The sequence below is a fragment of the Mobula birostris genome, chromosome 7 (assembly GCF_030028105.1).
Source record: "Mobula birostris isolate sMobBir1 chromosome 7, sMobBir1.hap1, whole genome shotgun sequence".
Taxonomy (NCBI): Eukaryota; Metazoa; Chordata; class Chondrichthyes; order Myliobatiformes; family Myliobatidae; genus Mobula; species Mobula birostris.
The window spans coordinates 3,206,289-3,216,658 of NC_092376.1; positions in this window are offsets into that span (position 1 = coordinate 3,206,289).

Below are 10,370 nucleotides of genomic sequence, written 5' to 3' on the forward strand. Positions count from 1 at the left end.
GCCGTACCGTGGAGCCCAGTCCCTAAGGTGGAGCCCAGTCCCCAAGGTGGAGCTGCACCGTGGAGCCCAGTCCCCATGGTGGAGCTGCATGATGAAGCGCCATCCCCAGCATGAAGCCTCACCGTAGCACAGCATCCCCAGCATACAGCTGCTCCTCGGAGCCTTGTCCCCAGTGCGGAGTTGCGATTTGCCCCTAACCCTGTATCTCATGCCCTGTTGTCTTGACGGGGCTGCCCAGAGCATGGCATCGCCGGGACAGAGCTACACCCAAGCCATTGAGTGGGATCTCGGGTGATCAGACACTGCTTGAAAGGTCAAAGTAAATTTATTATCAAAGTACATATATGTCACTGTATAGAACACTGAACTTCGTTTCCTTGTAGGTATTCACTGTAAATACAAAGAAACACATTAGATTCAAAGACCACACACAAGATGGGCAAACCACCAATGTGCAAAAGACTAGCCATGCAGATAAGAAAACATAGTAAGTAATATCTACAACTGGTGTCATCCCAAAGTCGCTACACAAAAGCATTAAACGATTACAGCAGTAACATCTATGTAACTCTCCAGAAAGCCACAATACTAAACATCACTGGAATAGTTTGAAAGTTCCCAGCAATTGACAAATGAGCGTGCTTGGCTATGCCCGTACCTCAGGTTTTACCAGCCCCAGCTGAGAGAAAAATAAATATATAGATAGATAAGCAATAAATAAAAATAAACAAAAAAATAGAAGAAGTGAAAGGGTTGACTATTTTCTAAATGGAGAGAAAATACAAAAATCTGAAATGCAAGGGGACTAGGGAGCCCTTCTGCAGGATTCCCTAATGGTTAATTTGCAGGTTAAGTTTGTGGTGAGGAAGGCAAATGCAATGTTAGCATTGATTTCAAGAGGCTAGAATATAAAAGCAAGGATGTAATTTTGAGGCTTTATAAAGCACTGGTGAGGCCTCACTCGGTGTATTGTGAGCAGTTTTGGGGGCCATTGGATTGCTGAGACTGGAGAGGGTTTAAAGGACGCCCGTGAAACAAGTGCTACACCTGCCCCTACACCTCCTCCCTCACCTACCATTTAGGGCCTTAAGCAGTTCTTTCAGGTGAGGTGACACTTCACCTGTGAGTCTGTTGGGATCATTTACTCTGTTCGGTGTACCCGCTGTGGCCTCCTGTACATCGGTAAGACCTGATGTAGACTGGGAGACTGCTTCACCGAGCATCTACACTCTATCCGCCAGAAGAAACGGGATCTCCCAGTGGCCACACATTTTAATTCCATTTCCTACTCCCCATTCCGAAATGTTTATCCAAGGCCTCCTTCACTGTCCTGATGAGGCCACACTTAGGTTGAAGGAACAACACCTTATATTCCATTTAAGTCGCCTCCAACTTGATGGCATGAATATAGATTTACTCAAACTTCCGGTAATGTCCCCCACACCCCCTGCTTCGCCTTTTCCCTTTCTCACATTATCTCTTTGCCTACCTTCTGCCTCCTTCTGGTGCTCTTCCCCCTTTTTCTTTCTTCCATGGCCTTCTATCTCTTTCATCGATCAACTTCCTAGCTCGTTGCTTCATTCCTCCCATCACCTGGTGTTTCTCTCTCCCCTCCCCTCCATCTTTCAAATCTACTCCTCAGCTTTTTTTCTCCAGTCCTGCCGAAGGGTTTCAGCCTGAAACATTGACTGTGCTGTTCTCCATAGTTGCTGCCTGGCCTGCTGAGTTCTTCTAGCATTTTGTGTGTGTTGCTCCGATTTCCAGCGCCTGCAGATTTTTTCTTGTTTGTTCACAAAAATGATTCCAGGATTGAACATCTTGTTATATCAAGAGTGTGTGATAGCTTGGGGCCTGTGTTTACTGGAATTCAGAATGATTAGTGATCTCGTTGAAACCTATTGAATGGTGAAAGGCCTCGATAGAGTGGATGTGGAGACGACGCTTCCTATGGTGGGAGAGTCTAAGACCAGAGGACACAGCCTCAGAATAGAGGGGTGTCCTTTTAGAATGGAGAGGAAGAGGAATTTCTTTAGCCAGAGAGTGGTGAATCTGTGGAATTCGTTGCCACAGGCAGCTGTGGAAGGAAAGTTTAAGAAATTGATGTCCATGCCATCAGGTTGGAGGCTACCCAAACTAAATCCAAGGTGTTGTTCCTCCCACCTGAGTGTGGCGTCATCAGGACAGTAGAGGAGGCCATGGATAGATAGACATGTTGGAATGGGAATGGGAAGTAGAATTAAAATGGGTGGCATTGGGAGATCCTGCTTTATCTAGTGGATGGCGATTAGATGCTCGGCTAAGCGGTCTTCCAATCTACGTCAGGACTCAGCAATATACAGGAGGCAACACCAGGAGCACCAGATACAATAGATAACCTCAGCAAACTCACCTGGAAGGACCATTTTGGGCCCTGAATGGTAGTGAGGGAGGAGGTGTAGGGGCAGGTGAAGCACTTGTTCCGTCTGCAAGGATAAGTGCCAGGAGGGAGATCAGTGGGGAGGGATGAATGGACAAGGGAGTCGCATAGGGAGCGATCCCTGCAGAAAGCTGGGGGTGGGGGGGAAGGTGTGCTTAGTGGTGGGATCCCATTGGAGATGACAGAAGTTTTGGAGAATTATATGCTGGATGCGGAGGCTAGTGGGGTGGTAGGTGAGGACAAGAGGAACCCTATTCCTGGTGGCGTGGCAGGAGGATGGGCTGAGGGCAGACGTGCACAAAATGGAAGAGATGCAGGTGACGGCACAATTGATGGGGGAGGAAGGGAAGCTCCTTTCTTTGAAGGAGGAATCTTCTTTGTTCCAGAATGAAAAGCCTCATCCTGAGAGCAGATGTGGCAGAGACAGAGAAATTGAGAAATTAGCTCTATATGTTACATGTACATCGAAACATCCAGTGAAATGTCATTTGTGTCAAATCAACTCAACGAGGGGAATGCTGGGCAGCCCGCAAAGAAAATTGAGGGAAGGGGTTGGTGTTTTTTTTTTACAAATAACAGGGTGGTAAGAGGTATAGTCCAGATAGCTGTAAAAATCAGAGTGTAAAGACTTTGGCTTAACAGGTTTTGGCATGAAGAGGTGATGGCACAGCTGAGAAGAGGTAAGTCTTTTTCTTTTTTGCTACAGAGTAATCAGGATGGAATGCTTCTCCTGTCAGAGGTGGGAATGTGGGAAATTTGCTAATTAAATTTGCTGATGACACTAAATTGATTGGCCTTATCTCAAATAATAACAAGCCTGCCTACAGAGAAGTCACCACCCTGACACAGTGGTGTCAAGAAAACAACCTCTCCCTCAATGTAGCAAAAACAAAGGAGCTGATTGTGGACTACAGGTGGAATGGAGACAGGTTAACCCCTATTGACATCAATGGATCTGGGGTTGAGAGGATGAACAGCTTTAAGTTCCTTGGCATACACATCACTGAGGATCTCACGTGGTCTGTACGTACCGGCTGTGTGGTGAAAAATGCATGACAGCGCCTCTTTCATCTCAGACAGTTAAATAAACTTCGCATGTCCCCAAACCCTAAGAACTTTCTACAGGGACCCAAATGAGAGCATCCTGACTGGCTACATCACTGCCTGGCATGGGAACAGTACTTCCCTCATTTGCAGGACTCTGCAGAGAGTGGTGTGGACAGCCCAGCGCATCTGTAGATGTGAAACTCCCACTATTCAGAACATTTACAGACACAGGTGTGTAAAAAGGGCCCAAAGGATCATTGGGAACCCGAATCACCCCAACCACAAACTATTCCAGCTGCTACCATTCGGGAAACGGTACTGCAGCATAAAAGCCAGGAGCAACAGGCTCCGGACAGCATCTTCCACCAGGCCATCTGACTGATTAATTCATGCTGACACAACTGTATTTCTATGTTATATTGACTGTCCTGTTATACATACTATTTATCACAAATTACTATAAATTGCACATTTAGATGGAGAGGCAACGTAAAGATTTTTAGTCATGTATGTGAAGGATGTAAGTAATAAAGTCAATTCAATTCTGAATCATCCAGTGAAACTTGCCTGTAATGCCTCACCTTATAGTATTGGTCCAGTCATGTCATATCATGTTATGTTTGAGGGAAGTGAATGTCCCATAGTCTTTGCATCACCTTCCCCTACCACTACAGAGCAAAACTATAAACAGACTGACGTGCCGAGTGTATAATGTTCCAACCAGTACTTGAATGGGAGAGAGTTTACCCTCATTTCTGATCATCAACCACTAGTGTTCATTTTTACTCCACAGAAAGGTGTTCCACAAATGCAGAGATGGGCTCTATCTTGGGGGACACCATTACAAGATCAAATTCAAGAGGATGACTAATAATGGAAATGCTGATGGACCACTTCGGAGAAAAGGGGAGAAAGGTACCCAGAGTGTCAGAACTGCAGTCCCAGAGTCAACTCCTACACCCACCACGGAGGCGGCCCCAGAACTGGAGACTGTTTCACAGCCACATGTCTCACCTGCCAAGCAGAGTAAACCCCCTTGTCAGGATAGACATTATCCCACAAGAGTAAGAAATCCTCCATTGTGATTAAATCTTTAGGCCTGAATAGGACCATTTAAAACTTACCATGCTACTCTGTAGATGACTATATAGTAGTTGTAATATATCATAACACACACACACTGCCTATAAAAAGTATTCCCCACCCTTGGAAGTTTTCATGTTTTATTGTTTTACACATTGAATCACAGTGGATTTAATTTGGCTTTTTTCCCCCAATACTGATCAACAGAAAGAGACTCATTTGTGTCAATGTGAAAACAGGTCTCTATAAAGTGATCTAAATCAATTACAAATATAAAACACAAAATAATTGATTGTATTAGTGTTCACTGCCTTTAATATGACACACCAAATCACTGGTGCCGCCAGTTGGTTTAAGTCACGTGATTAGTTAAATAGAGATCACTGTGTGCAGTCAAGGTGTTTCAATTGATTGTAGTAAAAATACACCTGTATCTGGAAGGTCCAACTGCAGGTGAGTCAGTATCCTGGCAAAAACTGCACCATGAAGACAAAAGAACACCCCAAGCAACTCTGTGAAAAGGTTATTGAAAAGCACAAGTCAGGAGATGGATACAAGGAAATTTCCAAGTCACTGAATATCCCTTGGAGTACAGCTGAGTCAACCATCAAGAAATGGAAAGAATATAGCACAGCTGTAAATCTGCCTAGAGCAGACGGTCCTCAAAAACTGAGTAACCGTGCGAGATGGGGACTAGTGAAGGAGGCCACTAAAAAACCTATGACAACTCTGGAGAAGTTACAAGCTTCAGTGGCTGAGATGGGAGAGATTGCACATACAACAACTGTTGCCCGGGTGTTTCACCAGTCACAGCTTTATGGGAGAGTGGCAAAGGGAAGCCATTGTTGGAAAAATAACCTTACTGGAAATCTTGGTTAGAATTTGGCAGAAGGCCTGTGAGAGATTCTGAAGTCAGCTGGAAGAAGGTTCCATGATCTGATGAAACCAAAATTGAGCTTTTTGGCCATCAGACTAAACGCCATGTTTGGCACAAGCCGAACACCACACGTCATCAAAAATACACCGTCCCTACCATGAAGCATGGTGGTGGCTGCATCTTGCTGTGGGGATGCTTCACTGCAGCAGAGCCTGGAAGGCTTGTGAAGGTAGAAGGTAAAATGAATACAGCAAAATACGGGGAAATCCTGGAGGAAAACCTGATGCAGTCTGCCAGAGAACTGTGACTTGGGAGATCCGTTTTCCAGCAAGACAAGTAAAAATGAATGTACAGTACACAGTTTCTCCCAGCTCCGTGTTTATCTTTTCAATTAGTTTTGGAGTTACAAAACATAATAAGGGGGAGAGGGGTGAGGGAGGCGGGAGGGGATGTTGGAGGTAGGAGGAGATGAGGAAGGAAGAGGATAGTTGGAGGGGGTTTGTTCAGAGTTGCCGCTCTGATAATTCCCGATCAGTAGGTGACAGTGTGGTCCATTGGAACCTGAAGTGGATGTTACGGTGGATGGGAGTCTGTCGGCTCAGTGTCCAATGCTGCTAATGTACCAACCACGAACATATCCTCCGGCAAGATTTCCACAGCACATTAAACGAGGTTCTGTTGTTTTTCCATGTTATATCCATCTGCCTCCCCCTCACAACTCCATCAATACCCCTTGAAACCTCTTTGCATCCCCATTTCCACTTCGTTTTGTGTCACTGGTGGACTTGAAGGTGCTCCGTGGCTCCTTCAGTCTCACCATCAACCACTTTATTCCCTCTCTCCAGCTTGTCTGTAAAGTATTCCAATGCCAGTAGTCTAACCTTATTTATCAACCATAAACATCTTCTCAAAATCCAAAACTCTTAAATACCTTCTTAAGGGAGGATGGGAGGATGAATACAGGGCCCTGGTGGAGGATGTTGTCAAATGGTGCAAACTGAATCATCTTCAGCTCAACATCAGTAAGACAAAGGAGATGGTGATGGACTTTAGGAAGACTAAACCTGTACTGCTCCCTGTTACCATTGATGGTGAGGGCTTGAATATGGTGAGGACCTACAAGTACCTGGAGGTGCACCTGGATGACCATGAGTGGAGCACCAACACAGGGGCTGTGTACAAGAAGAGCTAGAGTTTCCTCTACTTCCTGACGAGACTGAGGTCCTTTGGAGCATGCAGGCCTCTCCTTCACATGTTGTCCAGTCTGTTGTTGCCAGTACAATCTTCTATGTGATGGTGTGCTGGGGCAATGGCATCAACACGGGTGATACCAACAGTCTCAATAAACTGATTAGAAAGGCTGGCTCTGTTACAGGAGTCAAACTGGACACACTGGAGGCTGTGGTAGAACAAACGACCCTACAGAAAATCCTGGCAATTCTGGACAATGTTTCTCACCCTCTGCATGCCATCTTGGCTGAACAGAGGAGCACGTTCAGTAATAAACTAAGACAACTGTGTGACGCGTGGCCAAGTGGTTAAGGCGTTGGACTAGCGATCTGAAGGTCGTGAGTTCGAGTCTCGGCCAAGGCAGCGTGTTGTGTCCTTGAGCAAGGCACTTAACCACACACTGCTCCAGTCCACCCAGCTGAAAATGGGTACCGGCAAATGCTGAGGGTTAACCTCGCGATAGACTGGCGTCCTATCCCGGGGGGGGAGGGGGAGTCTCGTACTCTCAGTCGCTTCATGCCACAGAAACCAGCATAAGCACCCGCCTGATGAGCCTATAAGGCTCGGGACAGACTTCAACTTTAAGCCAACTGTGATGCTCCAAAGAGCACCAAACGACATCATTCTTACCCTCAGCCATTAGGCTCTATAATGAGTCGAACTATAGCTGGGGAAGTGATGACCCCCCTCCTGTTAGACTTATTCTCTATTCTTTCTTACTTCTAATATTTGTATATTTGTATATCTGTACACTTGTAATGCTACTGTGACACTGTAATTTCCTTTGGGATCAATAAAATACCCACCTATCTTAAAGATTAGCTTTATTTGTTCATGGCCAAGTCACTGGGTATATTTAAAAGAGGCATTGATAAGTTTTGTCAGAGTGTCAAAGGTTATGGGGAAAAGATAGGAGAATGGGGTTGAAAGGGATGATATACAGCCATGATGGAATGGTGGAGCAGACTCAAATGGCCTAATTCTGCTCCCATGTCTTCTGATCTAAAACATCAAAATGTGCAGTGAAATGTGTCATTTGCATCAAACGACCAACACTGTCAGGGGATGCGCTGGGGACAGCCCGAAGTGTCGCCATGCTTCTGGCCACATAGTGTGCCCACACTTACTAAACCTACCCCCGTGCACCTACAAAATGTGGGAGAAACCGAACCACCCAGAGGAAACCCACGCAGTCACAGTGTGAGCGTACAAACTCCTTACAGACAGTGGTGGCGATTGAACCCAGGTCACTGGTGCTGTAATCGTCACCGGACCGACCCTGTTCCAATCCACTGGTCACATCTCCGGAGAACTCTTATAGATTAGTAACATTATGAAAGATCCCATCCACCCTGCCAACGAACTGTTGGTCCCATACCCATCAGGGAGGAGGCTACCTACCATCCACGCCAAGACCATCAGACTCAAAAACAGTTACTTTCCCCAAGCAGTAAGGCTGATCAACAACTCCACCCACTAACCCACCCCTCCACACCCCAACCATCACTACTTTATCACTTCCTGTCAGTCACCTCGTGTACAGACACTCTTGTGCCTTGCGTCACTTTATGGATGTACAATCTACGTATATAAAATATCTTTAGTGTTTATATTTATGATATTTATTTCTGTTATTGTGTTCTTTATCTCATTGTTTTTTTTGTGGATCTGGAGTAACAATTCCAGTTAATTGGGCTACTGGTTAATCAGGGCACCTGCTTCTTTTGGACAAGAACAAAAATTAATTGAGAAAGTTGTCTGGATCGCCTTTGTTTATTTGGAACATTATGCCACTTACCTGTGACAGGAGACTTACCGAATAGTTTCTAACTAGCGTCAGTTGCCTGCACTTGCGTGGCTGTTAGATGTTATAGCATGCTTAGAACAGTGTTTAAACAGTGTCAGTTGTGTGTTTGCAAAACAAAAAGCAGCGATTTTTGTCACTAATAATGGTGAGAAATAAGCTGTAAGGCAATTCAGAACTGTTTTGCTCACTGTGGTTTCAAGCAGTCAGGCTTGGAGATGCCAGAAACGGTCAAGAGTGATAATGAAACGAATCCATACTTCAACAATGTTGGAACAATGAAGAATTTGAAGGTATCACCAATCATCTTGAATGATACAATGAAAATGAAGATCTGGAGGATACAATCATTGAATGCATTGTATGAGGGCAGTCTATGAATTATCTACAGTAGGTGTCTGTGCTGATTTTGTTCATTTACAGTCACTGGATGAATTCCTCCATTGAAAACTATTAGGAACTAATACACAGATGATTATATTACTGTAGTGGTATTGGTATCTAATTTGTTCTGTATTTCATTTAACTTGCTACTCAGTTAAACAGTAGTGTGCCTTTTTTAAAAAAAAACCTTTTTAACTATTTCCATGAAACTTCGGCTAACTGGGGCAGCCAAAATATATCATAGAAAGACAGAAAACCTACAGCACAACACAGGCCCTTTGGCCCACAATGCTGTGCCGAGCATGTACTTACTTTAGAAATTACCCTGGGTTACCCATAGCCCTCTATTTTTCTAGGCTCCATGTACCTATCCAGGAGTCTCTTAAAAGACCCTTTTGTATCCACCTCCACCACTGTCACTGGCAGCCCATTCCACGCACTCACCACTCTCTGAGTGAAAAAACTTACCCCTGACATCTCCTCTGTACCTACTTCCAAGCACCTTAAAACGGTGCCCTCGTATTAGCCATTTCAGCCCTGGGAAAAAGCCTCTGACTATCCACACGATCAATGCCTCTCATCATCTTATACACATCTATCAGGTCACCTCTCATCCACCATCACTCCAAGGAGAAAAGGCCGAGTTCACTCAACCTTTTCTCATAAGGCATGCTCCCCAATCCAGGCAACATCCTTGTAAATTTCCTCTGTCCTCTTTCTATAGTTTCCACATTCTTCCTGTAGTGAGGCAACCAGAACTGAGCACAGTACTCCAATTGTGGTCTGACCAGGGTCCTATATAGCTGCAACATTACCTCTCGGCTCTTAAACTCAATCCCACAGTTGATGAAGGCCAATGTACCGTATGTCTTCTTAACCACAGAGTCAATCTGCGCAGCAGCTTTGAGTGTCCTAAGGCAGCGGTCCCCAACCACCGAGCAGCGGACCGGTACCGGGCCGCGAGGAAACGATATGATTTGGCGATAGGAGTCAGCTGCACCTTTCCTCATTCCCTGTCACGGCCACTATTGAGCTTGAACGCACGCGAGGTCATTACCCGCGCGTCATCCATGTCAGCGCAGGAAGGAGATCAACTCCTCGAGCTTGCAAATGACGGTGGGCTGAAAAGTATGTTTGACATAACATCTCTGCTGGCATTCTGGATCAAAGTCAAGGCTAAATATCCTGGGATAGTCAGGAAAGCACTGAAAACGTTGCTTTCATTTCCAACATATCTCTGCAATGAATGCAACGAAAACTAAATTGCGGAATAGACTGGACACAAGGAACCCCCTTCGAGTATCGCTGTCTCCCATCACCCCTCGATGGGATCGTCTTGTTGCAGGGAAACAAGCCCAGGGCTCCCACTGATTCAGCGATATTGGTGCGTTGCAATGATTTTATATGTTCACACGAGGAAAATATGTGCTGTGTGTTTGATATCCAAACGTTACTTAAAATGTTATGATGCTATTATACGTGACTTATATAACCATGTAACAATTACGGCATGGAAACAGGCGATCTCG